Here is a 16690-nt window from a genome sequence, read left to right as displayed (position 1 = left end):
AGCGGCAGGCACAGCGCCACTGGCCTGCACGAATCCCTCTTGTCCTGCAGTATGAAGGGCTCCATCCTCCACAGGGATAGACGTAGTGGTGAGGTTAGCCAGGTACCATATGGCACACATGCTTGAGCAGAACAAGGGAGCACACACTGAGTGTGAAACAGGAAGAGATGTGCCCTACGAAGTGGCCAGTCCAGGACAGGCTGCGAGGATTTCATCTCTCCCGGGAAGGAAGTTTCCAGGCCCAAGGTCGCTCTTATGAGGATGAATAAGGTCCACAGGAGAATGCCTTTCCCAACAGTTCTACTTTCAGAGTTACTCTACTTAGAAATATATAATTTGTATTGTCTCTAAATGTGTTATCATCGTCTTCCAACAGCAATATAAATGTAGCTCAGTGAGTCGAATCTTTTTATAAGATACGGATTTAAAGAATATTTTTTTTGAATTTGTTTTGAGCTCCAACTCTATCCTATAAATTCATTTAAACTTGCCTGAGGCCAAACCTTCTCCTTTTCCTGAAAATAAACCATCAGCTTGTCATGAAATGGTAACCCAAGTAGACTGTCACTTATAAGATTATAAACACTAAATTACAAAAATCTTGTTGGACAATTAGAGCAACTAGAATCAGAATGACTACATTAGAATCAAATCAATCAAGTTAAAACTACTGATGAAAAATTAGCTGTGAAAAAATGTTCAAATCAGTACCTGCATTTAGAATTTGATGAAAATATCTACACATTTTCTAGAAGGAACTTTTAAAAAGTCAGTCCCTGAGCCGCCTTCATAACTGTTCAATGCCATTGCTATATAGCAATGAAGAGCTCCTCTGTTGGGCATTTCTAATTATAAGCAGGTAGGCAGACAATGCATATAAACTGCCCTCCCCTCACTGAGACATGCTCTCATCCAGATAGTGAGGGAGACTGGATCACAGATCTGAATCCAAGTGGAGGAAGGGCGACGAGTCTCGAATTCCTTCACAGTGCAAATGTTCAGATTCAGGTGGCTTTGGGATGTTTACCAAAGATCTTAAGAAACCTGGAAAAGATCATTAAACCACTGGAATGCAGTCCGTTTTAAATTCAATTTTGAAACCATTTCTCGGAACAGCACTAGATAGGAGGAGCGCCTTCGAACCTGTAGTATATAAGCACATATAATTAGGTGAGTACCAGATTTGTTCAGGCCATAGCAGAATAAATGAATAATGTGATTTGACTGAGTTAATGCATGACTTATTAAAGCCTTGGTCCCCCAAACATCACCAGCAGTGTAACCATCTCCAGGATGATTACAAGTTAGCAAGGAACTAAAAACACAAGTTTCTGAAACCAGTGAAGAATCAGAGATCTTGCAGTCTAGCAGGAGGTTAATTTGTCCTCAGGCACTTTTGAACTGGGGCTTCCCTGGTGGCTCAGAGAGTAAAGATTCTGCCTGCAATGCAGGAGACCTGGGTTCGATCCCTGGGTCAGGAAGACCCCCTGGAGAAGGCAATGGATACCCACTCCAGTATTCTTGCCTGGAGAATCCCATGGACAGAGAACCTGGTGGGCTATAATCTATGGGGTTGCAAATAGTCAGACATGACTTAGCGACATACACTTGAATCATACTATCGAATCAAGCTGAAGAAGGACCTCAGTTGAGGTCCTGTTTATCGCTCCTGCAGTGTTCTTTAAACGCAAAGCCCATGACCCAAGAGACAGTTGGAGGAGAGCTGTAGAAAGTCATGTGGTCTTCCTGGCCAGGAAAGTGGCCGTTGTCCCCTGACCTAACACCAGCCTCACATATTCACTCACAGAGGAGGGACTGATTTACCAAAGAGGCTTTTCTTTGTGGCACACACACACATGCACAAAAAAGAGATCCGCTTTTCTTTCACCCTGTTCAAATGTGTGGGATTGCGTAGCACAGTACTAGACCAGCTCAATACCTGATTGAAATAACTCAAGAGGAGGATACGGAGGGAAGACTGAATTCAGAATGCTCTGTGAAAATACATCTGTTTCATATGAGACACACAATCTGTCTCATTCCAACCTGCATTTCTGGGTCACTTGAGACATTTAAACTGCACTTATAATTAACAGCTATTTTTAAACAGCGAAAAAATAGAGCACTGGTAAGGTACAAAAGCATTAAAATTGCCCCAGTTTCGCTTTTCAATAGGACACACCACCGCAATATGCTTCAAGATCAAAGAGAGCTCAGAAAAAGAGAGAGAGAGAAAGAGAGAGACAGGCCGATCAGTGGGGATAAATTGTTCCCATTATGATGGTGTAAGAATAGGGTTCTTTCAATTGAAACAATTTAATAACCACATTCATTACATTGGTGTCCACTTGGTTTTATCTGAGCAGTTTTTGCATAACTGGGGAGCAAGTTCAATTGAGCTTATTCTCTAGAAATTAAGATGTGCAGGGTTTGACATTCAGAAATTAAGCACTAATAGTCGCCCAAGCAGTTGTCTGGAGATTCCCCCTGGATGTAGTGAGATCTGCCTGCCACTAATTATGGCAAATGCAAATGCATTCTCTAAAAGACCTGCCCCACATTTTCATTAGCTCATTTAAAGGCACTTAAGGTTATATTAGGGTGATGATGGGATATCAGAGTCTCCTCTTTGGAATATGTTTATAGAATCACTTTGCAAAGCATCACTTGCCTAGCATAAGTATAGCATTGCCATCTGTAAACTTGTTTTTCCCTCAGCTATCGACAGAGGAAATCTTTCAGAGCACTCTTCTAATATTCTGTGAGATCAAGACAACCAAACAGAATCACTACGGATGCTGGAAGTGCTGATTTGATGAACAAGGGAATCACTGATTTAGGAGGGGGGAAAAAATCACTAATTTTCCAGGGTTAGCTTCAGCTTTGGATATCTATATGCTAGGAAAAGCGGTGGAGTTTTTGCCAACCAGCTTTCCTGAGAAGGGTTACATTTGCCAGTTCTCAACTGCACTATGGAGCATAATGTGTCATTTGAAGTGTAGTTTATCCTAAAGTGCTATTTTAAAAAAAGGTATTAGGAACAGAGCTGTAGAAATGCATACAGAAGAAAATCCAGGGTTTACATGTGATGTATGAGACATACACAATCCATTCCTGCTTGCTACCCTCACTAGGACCTAAATCGTGCAGAGGAAAATTTAGAAGACATGTCCCCATGTACACTAAATCCTTCTTTGTTTCCCCAGTGCTGCCAAACAAGCGGAGAGTAAAAAGGATTGTCGAAACATATATTGGGTGGCAACTTTGTAATAGCTGCACTTCTACTTTCCTTCTTTTTTCCAGAAGACAAAGTGTAAAAACTGAGCCGTTACCCTTACCTCTACAAAAGCTTTTAAATAATGGCTTTTCCAGGAGCAAGTGTACTTCCCTCACTAGACCATTTCCCCAGATGGGATTTGCAATATAAAGCCACCATAGATTGGTTTATTGAGGAAAGAAGATAGACTTGTACAAATCACTGGGAAGATAAATAAGCTATAGAGATCAATAAATAAAAGCCAGGCGGAAAAAAAAAAAAAATCAAACTCCAGCATTCCAGACCAATTAAGATGTTATTTACTGCCCATGTGATTGTAACTTCGATGCTTGCCTTCCTCGTTTTCACACCATAGGCATTTGTTTTGCTGAGAGAAAGATATATAACTGATGTGTAAATAGAAAATGATATAGATAGATTTTATGTCCCATAAAACTGTTAATCTGTGCTCCACATTAAATATAAAGTACATTTTTTATTTAGACATTGCGCTGGTATAATTAAAATAAAGTATGCTAGCTTTATTTTTTCAGTAAGTCATTTCCAACCATAGAGATCAAATAACAGTGCAACAGCAGCATGAAATGTGGTTATAATAGCCTGAGACCACATTTCCTGAAACTAAAACATTGGTGATAATAGTGTGAAGGTACAAATTAAATGCAAATAAAACAGATTCCCTATTGTTGCTAATCCCTGGATTGGGTTTCAGTGGGGAAATTCAGCTGTAATGGTTAACTTCTTTGTACAGTAATCACTGATAACGTTAGCAGTTACACTTTGAGACCACTGATAGAAACCAACAGCGAAGGATTTCAGGAGACTACCTGTCCATCTTTCAGGAAGAGAATGGAAATGGCCTGGGGCAAGTCAAATAAAAATATACTGCCCAGACTGCCTCCGGGACACTTATGGCACTTGGCAAACACTCGTTGACTTGTTTCCTAATTGATGTACATTTTTGTGGCAACCTGCTTTCTTTCGCCAGCAGAAGCTCTTTTTATTTCAGAGGTGTGTCAGCATGTCTTAGCCATATCCCGTTTTCTAGGCTGACTGTTCTGAAAACATCTCAGAAAATAACACAATGGGACTTGAATCGTTGGCGTGTGTTACAATATCTGGTTTTCCTACACTGAAAGAAACCTAAGTGCCATGGAAATCAAATGTGGCTGGTGTAATAGAGATATTTTTCAAAGTTGAAAATATGACTTAAAGTGAACTTAACAGAATCACCTTTTTCCCCAGCCCAGTTTCATACAGACCTTGCTATGGGGTCACACAGAGTCGGACACGACTGAAGCGACTTAGCAGCCTAGCAGCATGGGTGTCCAGAGCAGTCATTGACGATTGGTTTCTTGAGATTCTCAAGTGCACTGACATGACTAGCTCTTCTGATGAGATCTGGCCTTATTCTAAACAAGTGACTAACTCATGTTTTGGAGATTTCTGGTAAACAACCTCTTCCTAGTCTTTCATAAGATGGCATTTGTCTCATAATTCTATAATGTGCATCTCTTAACTTTCAGGACAGTTTTGGGCACATAAGTAAAACAAATAACTTTTTTTCTCACTTTGAAACACCATTAGAGGCTCCCATAAAGGTCTCTGCTGTCTCTTCCTTACATTGAAGCCTTACATGTCTGAAAGAGTCAAGAACTACATTTTTACAAGCTAATCAAAACTTCACCCTTTTCCTTTCTTTTCCAAAATTAAGTGTTACGTGTAAGGGGCACACAAATTGATGCACTGGAGTACAAAGAAACCATTAGAGGATCTGCTTTTATTTATCTATATATATATATAGATAGATAGATAAAAGAAATGGAAGATTTACTACTAGTATATACACTATTAATATAGATAATATTATAGTTTAGAAGGAAATGTGTATATATTGAAATGCATACTCAAAAACTTTATTTTTGTGCATGATTTTTATTGCTTAGAGGCTACTAGGCTGGTGATTGCTATTAACCTTTCAAATATTAATATGAGAAAGAATTCCGAAACTTCAAGTGGTAAGCGGACTACTGCCCTGCTCCCTCTTCAAGAATTTCTAGGTCCTTTTCTCCAGAACCTGTGACTATGATACCTGTGTGGCAGAAGAGATGTTGCAGATGCCACCTAGGGTATGGGTCTTGAGGTGGGAAGAGCATCCATCCTGGATTACCCAGGGGGGGTCCAATCTAATCACATGAGTCCTCAAAGGAAGAGAGAGGACATTTTTCTGGCTGTGGTGAGAGAGAGAGAGATGTGACAATGGAATGCGATCGGACAGATGCGACATGAGAATTTGACTCAGCATTGCTAGTCTTAAAAAACCGGAGGAAGGGGCCACAAGCCAAGGAAGGCAGGCTGTCTCTGGAAGCTAGGAAAGGCAAAGACAGAGAGTCGCCCCTAGAGACTCCAGAAGGAATGCAGCTCTGTCAGCAAGTGATTTTAGCCCAGGGAGACAGCTGACCTATTGAACTGCGAGATAATAAACGTGTGCTGTTTTATTTGTGACAATGTGTGATGGCAGCAGTGAGTTTACACACTCCCTCTGCCCTGATTCTGAAGATTAAGACACATCTCAGTACTTCACCAAATAGATTCAAGTTGCAATCACTTAAACATTTTATTTTTAAATATAAATTTACTTTAATTGGAGTTTAATTACTTTATAATATTGTATTGGTTTTGCCATATATCAACATGTATCCGCCAACACTTAAACATTTTTTGATCAACAACTCCTACTTGTTCCCCTAGTGCCCACCACTAGGGGAATGCTGCTGCTGCTGCTGCTGCTGCTGCTAAGTCGCTTCAGTCGTGTCCGACTCTGTGCGACCCCATAGACGGCAGCCAACCAGGGGAATAACTAGCAGCAAAGCTGATGAAATACTGCTTGCAAAAATGGAAACAGAATGAAAAGAAGCTATTTGGCCAAGAAAAGGTGAGAGTTTTCAGATATGATTTTTGCCCATTAATGGAACATCATCTGTGCAGTGCCACCAAATATCAAAAAAATTTTTTTAAAGTTGCATTTTCAATAAGTTGCATTTTCCCCAAATCTAAGGCACTGAGAAAAATTTTAAACTCATGCCTCAATATTTGAACTTCAGAAGGTAAAATTTCCAGGAATAAAACTAACATGCTGGAAACATTAATGTGCCAGCATGAAATAATATCATTCTGTAGGAGGTAATAAAGGCATAAATTATGTCAAATTGTATTTGGTTCATGGATGTTAGTGTGCTTCTTATGAGCAGATACAGCTAACAGGCAAAGAACACCTGCCCATCTCCCTCAGAAAATTAAAGTTGTGTGCGCAAACATCAGTCTAAGGAATTACAGGACCGTTTGTGGCAAAATGAAAATGTGCCATGTTACAGTTACACCTCCTGAAGATATGAAATATCTCTTATTACAGCAGAACATAATTTTTCTCCTGGTCTTGGTCATCCTAGAAGGAACTATTAAGCCATTGACATTACAAGTGGTGGCTCCTACTCCCAGTAGGTAATATAATACACTAAATGAACTTGCTGCTAAGCCATCTAGTGCTCCATTATGGACTCTAGCTATTAATTGGTTTGGGGTCATCGGCCGTCTTAGTCAATGTGAGGACTCTATCCTTTAAGCAAAATGTTCAAGCATCTCCTATTGAAGGGGGCCAGATTAAAATGATATGTATCATTATACACATGCCAGTGTCCATGGGTATGGGTTTTCCTGCATTCATTTAGGATAAGAAAAGTCTATTTTGTAAAGTTTAAAGAATGCAATTACAGATGCCACCGCATACCAAAGTTGTTTAAAAGTCTGAAAAAAATGTGGCATGGGGAAAATGCAAAACTCTATTAGCTCTATTGTAGCTAAAAGCACTAATGGGGGGAAAGCCGCTTTTCTCTTTCTTTGCCCCTGTCTGAAGATGCACATAGATGACACTGCAAACGGAACCATCTCTTTTGCTACAACCTGGGTAATAATGTGCTCAGTTAATCTATACAACATAGAGTCATCCTCTCAAAAAGTAATTTACTTCTTTAAAAACTGGAAGGAAAATAAATATGGTGCCGTAAAATTGTTGAGTAGAGGAATCTATCTGGACATTTCACAAAACATTTCATTATGCTGACAATTCCCAGAAGTGCTCTCAAGAGTGCTTTAAGCTGAGGATTACTGCACTGGAGCTGATGGACTTTTTTTGTAGCCCCTTTAAAAGGCAGTGAACCGTTTTTCTATTTTATTTAAATAATGCCCCTTAAAATGGATTTTTAGAGGTATAATAACTCCTTAAGAGTCAGTTATGCTAAACAGTTTCTCTTGATAGAAATGTTGTAAAACTCGTTAACTGCACAATTTCAGATGCCGGCTTGGTGAACACTAACTGACATGTGAATGACCAGAGTTTGTAAAATAAATTGCAATAGTTGTTGTATCACACAGCTAGCATTGCACAAGCTGGAGGCCACAAGGGGCTCCAACCTGACAGAAAATTACTTCAAGATGAATGAAAAGTGCTTGTTTCTCTTTATTAGTTTTTAGAGAACAATGAAAACGTTGGATTGTTTACAGAGGGCTGATTAAATGTGGTCAGTGGGGCCACGTCCCTACTGCTAACTGTTGGCCTCCCCCTCCCCCGGCTCCCCACCCACATACTCACACCGCACACCCCTCCACCACCTGCCCCCAGCCTGCGCTCCCTGCCACATGCATCTCCTTACGGGCTATTATGGTTGCACATCTGTGTGTGAAGTGTGCTCATTCTGACATTCCACTGCTGCCCAGTGCTGCGGAGGCCTTTGTGAGGCACAAACACTGTTGTCAAGCCCTAACAAGCAGGGGATGCAATTTGCTGGACACTCTGGCAGAGAATGGCCCAGGATGAAGCTTCAGCTTCAGATAATGCCCAGGTCCATATTGGAATACATATGTATTTCTTTCATTGTGCAGCACTACAAAAAGGCATGACATTTCGCTTTTTCAGGCTTTGATTAAAAAAAAAATATATATATATATATACACATATATATACATACATATATATATACTCCTAGGCTTAGATACCACAAAATAGCCTGTTTGTTGTATTTACTTCGGATAACTACCATCTCATGGCTAAAGGGAAAGGCATGAAGTGCTTTAATTGGTCATTTGTGGTTTAAGTCCCATTTATGTTTTACCAGAAAGCACAGTGAGAGGAAAGGCACTGGCTACTATTTTAGCTGACCGCTTGGTATACTTAAAGTGGTGGTCAAAACCAGGGCATTTAGGAGGATGTTGTGGGGAAAGACTCTCACTTTGTATTTCCACAAAGTAAACAGCCCTTGATGAAAAGAAATATGAGAACTCATTAATAAGCATATGCCAAGCAGGAAGAAAAGTCCTTTTAAGCAGACCAAGGTAAATGAATCAGATCCAGAAGATGTTGCGGTAAAGTAAAAAATTAAGGAAAAGCAAATCACTGCCGTTTCAGCTCAACCAACAGCCTTCCACCAACAGTCCCCTTCCTCACTCCTGAACTCTCCTTCTCTCTCTCTCTCACACACACACACACACTCACAGACACACACACACACACACACACATCAGGGAAATCAACAGTAATCGGCAGCAGTTCAAATGCTATTTGTGGCATTCTGACACAATACAGAGCGCACACCCCTAATGTGCAAGCTGGGTTCTCTTCCCCTCTGCGCAGAACGTGCATTCAGAGCCTATTATGTATATAAACAATGGCATATGTAATTACCTTTCTAGGGTGGCAATTATTTCTCAGCATCAACAACCAGACTTAAAACATGCTCCCCCAAAAGACATATGGGGATCAATTCTGGGTCAATTAAGTCAGGCTTTGATTTATCACATGGTGTCAGGCTATGTTAAAAAAAAAAGAAAAAAAAAAAAAAAAAACAAGAAAAGAAAGTTTACCAAGGAAAAAGGATTATGAGGTAAAGGGTAAAGGTTTGACTCAAATTGGTTTGTTTCCAACTTCGCTTTCTGCCAGTTGCTCTGCCCTCCCCCATTCTCCAAACAACTGTGATTCGCTGGGTTTTATCTGTTAGACAGTTTGCTGTTGAGGAATACTGAATGCAGTGAATCTAGGACTATAACCAGATCTGAAGTGACCCCTCCCCTACGCCCAGGCAGCGGGAGTTTCCCCTGGGATGCAGTGGAGAGTAGGGGTTAATAGTTCAGGCTCTGCAATCTAAGAGATCTGGATTTAGATCTCATGACTTAAGATGCATGTCTCTGCAATGGATAATGTCCACTTCAAGTGGTCCTTGTGTGGTTTAAAGAGATAATTGAGTAAGAGGATACGTGAAAGCACCGAGCTCAGCCCCTGGCACACCACAAGGACCCAGTGAACAGAGTGATTGCTCTCCCACTGGTGGACAAGCCAGAGGAGAAGCAAAACAGCCCTGCCCACCCCCATCCCCATGCCCCCAGTGCAGAGGGGGGCAAGGGTCAAGGGACGCAGAGAGGAGGTTGGTACCAATGACAGGGCTGGACTGGTGAACCCTAGGCACCAGTTAAGAGACCAATGGACTGGACGATAAACAAAGTATCCAGCTGATTTGGACTCATTCTAAGTACACTGACTGTAAACTACAAACCAACAGAGGTGCATACTCTGTTAGCAAGACCCCTCTGTCCTTTACACAGCTTTACAACTCATAGGTGAAAAAAAGCTTTTATATGCCTTAATCACCATATATTCGCTGAACATGTATCTATGTACCAGGCACTGTCCTAGGCACAAGGAATACACAGGTGGTCCCTCTAGATCTCTCAGAACAGTAAATAAACATCAACAGTCTAGTACCATACAAGTTCACAACTCAGACTTCCTGGAAGTTAGTTTACACAAACTGAAAGTGATACATCAAATATCCAGTATCACCATCAGGAGTTTATGGGTATGACAATACATTGTATTAAGGATGAACCATATAATTAAAGTCATTGGTCAGATTAGGTTTATTCCTTACTCAGGAGCTGAATAACAGTGTTTAGAAATTAAATAAAAAAGAATGATTTGAGAATTTTCATCAAATTTTTTAGGGACTGATATAATGCTCCATTAAAAGAACACTTTAAATCCATTTTATAGGGAACAACACTGTTTATTAAATAAGAGAGAAACAGCACTTACACAATTCATTTGACACACAGCACACAATGCTATTGATGGCACGTATTGGCAGCTTAATTAAGAAGTCTGTTGATGATGTTAAAGAAAAAAAAGCTGGCACATTTTCAATTCAGATGTGGACATTACTCAAGACAAAGACATGTCTATTGTTGGCTCAAAAATACTAAAATGTGTCACAGACACTACTTGTGTCTACAGTCATATTAGCATCTTAACACTGGAAAAATCATGACTTATTCCCAGATCAGAAATAACATTTTGGAAAAATTATACAGTCATCCAACTCATGGAATACAGACAACAACGCAATGAATACTGAAATGGCCGAATTCTTATACAGAGCCTTTGCTTGGGTCTGTTTTGCACATTCCTTGCCCTGTCTTGGGTCCATGAGCAGCACCCACAAGTTTAAGCCAAACCTTTCCCTTCTCTGTGCTAATAACTCACTCAGAATGGCAGGCCCTGAGGGCATGGGAGGCAGAGGCCTATAGAGACAACAGGTATAATTCACCTCCCAGCTCCCCAAGAAATGTATGAACACAATATATTTCTCCCATATACAGTCTACACCTAAGAGGGGAAGGATTTATTCAAATTTACTCCAACTATAATGTATTAATACTTCTAAAGCCTACTGAATGTATATTAAATCAATAAATTGGGTCCTAACTATCAGAAGACCAAAAAAATGGAATTAAGATGCCCTGAGTTACCCACATTAAGAGTTTTGTTTTGTATTAAAGAAATTTAGGGCTTCCCTTGTGGCTCAGCTGGTAGAGAATCCGCCTGCAATGTGGGAGACCTGGGTTGGGAAGATCCCCTGGAGAAGGGAAAGGCTACCCACTCCAATACTGCTTCCTATTTTAGGGACACACTTAGGAGCAGAAACAACCTCCCCCCCCAAAAAAACAACTGTCTCTTGTAAATACATTCAAGGTAGGGACCACACCTTATTTGCCTCCCTCATTTTCCCTCCCCTATTCTGTACAGTGATTCACACATAGTAAGCACTCAATTAAGTTGAAAAGGCAATGAATGTCTCAATTCACTTTAATTTGGAGGGGTTGCATTGATATAAGAAACAGCTGAGACGAAAAGGATAGTTCAGCCTTTCCTGATTCCTGGCTAGAGAAGCGCACGGTCTTGAAAAATTCCTTTGCCAAAGCTTGCATTACTCTGGCATCATTAACTGCTGGCCACTGTGGCATTTTTAATGTCTTGATCTGTTTCCATTTTTTGCTGATGATAACAAGAAGACTCTCCGACAGTTGTCTTCCCAACAAGAAAATATGAAAGGTGATTTGAAGCCAGTATCCGGTGAGGCAGGTCTTCGGTCCACCTCCACCCTACAGACGGCACACCTGTGAACAAAATGGAAACAAATTATTAATCTAAGCCTTTCAAAGAACAACTTTTCAGAAGTACAATGGTTGGTCTTCTGCTGATTGCTAAAATTACTTAGCTCAACATTTCAAAAACACAGCCAGGATCTTTCAGGGTGATAATGTTGCTTAAAGTTTTATTTCCTTACCTTAAATAATGACTTTGAAATCCATGCCACCCCCAGGTGCAGATCCAAGCCTAATAAAATCAGAAATACCACGTGTTTGTGCATTTGGAAAACAAAGGTTCCCTACCCAGGTAAAGATTCTGTGTTTTTCTTCGCTTTGATAAATGGCAATAAAACCTCTCCTGAGGTTCAGAGCCCTACCTCTCCATGAACAATGTGTTCCCACCTGTGTCCCACGAGAAGCACCAAAGTGTCTGGCTGGGACACAACAGTTATACAAAGAGAAGCCCGTTGTGAAGCAGTGTGGGCAGGCAGGAACACACTTTCTTCAGCAAAGCTCTGAACTAACCAGGTGCGTAGAAGCAGGACGCACGCACACGTCAAGGTCAGCTCTACGGCAGAGGCCCCGTGAGAACAGCCTGGGAGGATGCAGGCAGGTCCCGCCTTAGGCTTTTCAGTCATATCTATGCACGTATATGAGCAACACAATCTTACACCCGAAAAGAAAGACATCTTTGCAAGAAATGTTTACTCATTTACATGCTCAAGCGTGACTGTCTCTCTGAGACGTCCCACTGCAGTGGGATAGAAAGCCGACCAACACGCAAGTAAGCTTAGCCTTAACACATGCAATTTGTTAACTAATTTATTTATTTGGGTTTCTAAAAATTGGCCAAAAGTAATTGCACATGTGTTTAAAACACACTTCAGCTCATGCACAAAAATGTCATACTACATGAGCATTTAAAACCCACCAAGAGTCACTTCAGGTCCTCCCTTCTCTATTACATCAAACTTGTCACTGAAGCCTGTTACTTCTTAACCTGAAATGTCTTTTGCAGACCCCTTTTCTTCTGAATTGCTACTAAAATTCCCCTGCTTTGATAGGCCTGTTCTCCTCTGCCTGGACTATGACAGCCTCCTGGCTGTGCCTCTGTCTCCTCTGCTGATGTCTCCACTCCTTCTAAGTGACGCTACTTCCACTGGGCCTCCTCTTCAGCCATTCATCCCAAGACCCCTGAGTTGGGGCCCTGGAATCTCCACCTAGGAGGTTTAGTGTAACATCTGAAATGGGTGACCAATAAAGACCTACTTTACAGCCCAGGGACCGCTGCTCAATATCATGTGGCAGCCTGGATGGGAGGGGAGTTTGGAGGAGAATGGATACATGTGTATGCATGGCTGAGTCCCTTCGGTGTTCACCTGGAACTCTCACAACATTGTTAATCAGCTATACCCTAATACAAAATAAAAAGTTAAAAAAAAAAAAAGAGGTTTAGCATAGCTATGACCTTCAGTCCATCAACAGGTAGGCAAAAGAGAAGCAACTCAGTCCTCCGTGGCCACAAATGTGCTGAATTGCACTGAGTTCACACTAAACGGCTTAACCATCATTTTTCCTTTGGTCTCCCTACCAACCCCAGACACACCAGCCCAATCTTCTGAACTGCTTCTGCACTAGCTTTCCCATTTCCAACAAGGCCTTGTGCCTTTCCCAGAACCCAAAATCTACCTGATGGAGACCTTGATACAACTTTCCCCAGATTCTACTGCAGGACTCCCGGTGCTGGCCGGGGTTCAGCTGTGAATAGACTGCCCACTGCCATGATACCACCATTCCTGACTCTGTTATCTCACGTGCTATCTACCCTCTAGTTGCCCAAATCTCCTGCTGAATTGGCCTTCCACAGATCCAGCATCTTCCCTGAAACCATCCCAAGACCATCACATCCTCCTGGTCTCTGAGGACTGATCTGCTAGCTAACCCTAATGAAGCCAGGCTCGCAGACCCTCACACACCTCGTCTTCACTTCCTCCTGCTTTCCGGCAACCTGTGTTACTGAGGTCCTGCATAGGAACCCCCTTTTCCTAGCCTACACAAATTCTAACACTAAAATGTCTTTACAATATTCATCTTTTATTCATTCATCATTCATCACTTACCAATTTATCCTCACTTCATTCCATTAAAAATGAGGTTGACAGTTTTAAAAAAGAAAGGGGAAAAAAACCTTACATGATTACCCCTGCCTGATTTTTGAAGTATTCCACTTTACTATTTCATTTCATTTCCTAGTCTCCAACATGAAGTCTGTGGTTCAGACATACAAGTCTACTGACCTCTAAGCTCATTCTGAGTCTTTGTTCGCCCCTTCTTTTCTTCCTTCCTAATTAGCTCCTTTCATCCTCTCACTAGTGACATGATCTAAGAAGCCTTCCCCAAGAAACAAATCCACATTGACTTAGCCCTTATCTGGATTCCTCTGGAATGATCAATATCACACAGTTTAAGTGCTTGGTTTTCACTACATGTTTCATATACATTAGCTTCCCAGAATGTTAGTCTTTGAGAACTGGGATAAAGGCCGTGTCTTAAGAGTTGTGATGGAGCCTCCAAAGTACTTGACGGTGACCTTCTAACAGGAGAGCAAAGCTCTACTTCCATCTCTTTTACCCCTAGTCCACTTCCCAGCCCCACAGCCAAGGAGGGAAAGAGACAAGGTAACTGACTCAAGTTACTGGGTTCAACTAAACTTAAAAGGGGGTGGAGCTTTTGCTATACTGAGAAGAACACAAAGTTCTAACCTGCAGGCTTCTGTGGTTTCTTTGCAGTTACCTTTTAGGACTCACTCTGGACTGCTTCTCTCTACTTCCATGTGGCCGGTGAGGCAAAACAGGTCACTTCAGCCAACTACCACCACCACCCACCTAGATAACACCTAGACCAGTTCTAATTATTATTAAGCTGGTTATAGAAAAGGCAGAAGAACCAGAGATCAAATTGCCAACATCCGCTGGATCATGGAAAAAGCAAGAGAGTTCCAAAAAAACATCTATTTCTGCTTTATTGACTATGCCAAAGCCTTGGACTGTGTGTATCACAATAAACTGTGGAAAATTCTGAAAGAGATGGGAATACCAGACCACCTAACCTGCCTCTTGAGAAACCTATATGCAAGTCAGAAAGCAACAGTTAGAACTGGACATGGAACAACAGACTGGTTCCAAATAGGAAAAAGAATATGTCAAGGCTATATATTGTCACCCTGCTTATTTAACTTATACGCAGAGTATATCATGAGAAGTACAAGCTGGAATCAAGATTGCCGGGAGAAATATCAATAACCTCAGATACGCAGATGACACCACCCTTATGGCAGAAAGTGAAGAGGAACTAAAAAGCCTCTTGATGAAAGTGAAAGAGGAGCGTGAAAAAGGTGGCTTAAAGCTCAACATTCAGAAAACGAAGATCATGGCATCTGGTCCCATCACTTCATGGGAAATAGATGGGAAAACAGTGGAAACAGTGTCAGACTTTATTTGGGGGGGGCTCCAAAATCACTGCAGATGGTGACTGCAGCTGTGAAATTAAAAGACGCTTACTCCTTGGAAGAAAAGTTATGACCAACCTAGATAGCATATTGAAAAGCAGAGATATTACTTTGCTGTCTAGTCAAAGGTCTGTCTAGTCAAGGCTATGGTTTTTCCTGTGGTCATGTATGGATGTGAGAGTTGGACTGTGAAGAAGGCTGAGGGCCGAAGAATTGATGCTTTTGAACTGTGGTGTTGGAGAAGACTCTTGAGAGTCCCTTGGACTGCAAGGAGATCCAGCCAGTCCATCCTGAAGGAGATGAGCCCTGGGATTTCTTTGGAAGGAATGATGCTAAAGCTGAAACTCCAGTACTTTGGCCACCTCATGAGGAAGAGTTGACTCATTGGAAAAACTCTGATGCTGGGAGGGATTGGGGGCAGGAGGAGAAGGGGACGACCGAGGATGAGATGGCTGGATGGCATCACTGACTCGATGGATGTGAGTCTGAGTGAACTCCGGGAGTTGGTGATGGACAGGGAGGCCTGAAGTGTGCTGAGATTCGTGGGGTCGCAAAGAGTCGAACACAACTGAGCAACTGAACTGAACTGAACTTAAACTGTCCCTTTCTTTTTTTCCTTCTGCCTCATCGAGCCACTAGGAGAAAGGCACCAATGAGGACTATCCTGTGTGCAAGACACAATATTTCCAGGCAGCTCCACATGGATAGCTGAGCGCATCAGAAACTGCAGTAGTTTTGGGAGAGAGGTGATGGCAGATGGTAGGGCAGCACCCAGCTAACAAGTAAGATCTGTGTATGTACTGAAGGTCTAACCTATTGTTATCTCCTCCCACTACCTGTAGCCCCAGGAGATACCCGGATAAAAGTCTGTGGGTCCATCTCACATAACTGCTAAACACAGTATATACTGAATAAATATTCATTAATTGATTTTTCTATAGTAAATATCTAAACTTTATCAGAAGAGACCAGGAATTTTGAAACCTTGAAGTTCTGGGTCACAGTTGTTTATGATTTATGTGTGAAATACCTGCCTCACTCAAAAGCTTAAGGTAATTTTATTTCTATAAAGCCATTTCTCTACAAGTACACATCTTACAACATAGATCTCTGTGTGTGGGATCTTTGTGAGAGTAAGAATGCAGGCAAGACAAATTCTGAGGGTTTTGCAAGGCTTTCTGCCAAAAATTAAAGCAAGTGGCCTTGTTCTATTGTGAAATTTTGAATTAATACTTACAGATGATGACTAGAATCATGTAGAATCATGTAATATTCATGATATCTCACGTATTTTGAACATTTAAATATATCATGCACATTATATACATATATACTCACATATACATATATATATATATATATATATGCACATACAACCTTGATATACTACTTGGAAAGAAATGGAAAATGGATGCAAAGTCATGAGATCA

The 16690-nt window shown here is 41.2% G+C and overlaps 1 protein-coding gene across 7 annotated transcripts in view; it reads right to left on the bottom strand.

Annotated features, from left to right (window-relative positions):
• LOC102179763 (translation initiation factor IF-2) overlaps positions 10369 to 16690 on the bottom strand; it is a 165030-nt gene continuing 158708 nt past the window's right edge. For 6 of the 7 annotated variants that reach the window (XR_001918266.1, XR_001918269.1, XR_001918271.1 and 3 more), the window contains one exon: positions 10369 to 11779. The gene's annotated coding sequence lies outside the window, so the exon portion shown is untranslated. Of the gene's footprint in view, positions 11780 to 11949; positions 12000 to 16690 lie in introns of all 7 variants that reach the window. The other variant, XR_001918267.1, reaches the window with a different exon arrangement.

Source organism: Capra hircus, chromosome 7 (assembly GCF_001704415.2).
Source record: "Capra hircus breed San Clemente chromosome 7, ASM170441v1, whole genome shotgun sequence".
Taxonomy (NCBI): Eukaryota; Metazoa; Chordata; class Mammalia; order Artiodactyla; family Bovidae; genus Capra; species Capra hircus.
This window is presented reverse-complemented; position numbering and strand designations above follow the sequence as displayed.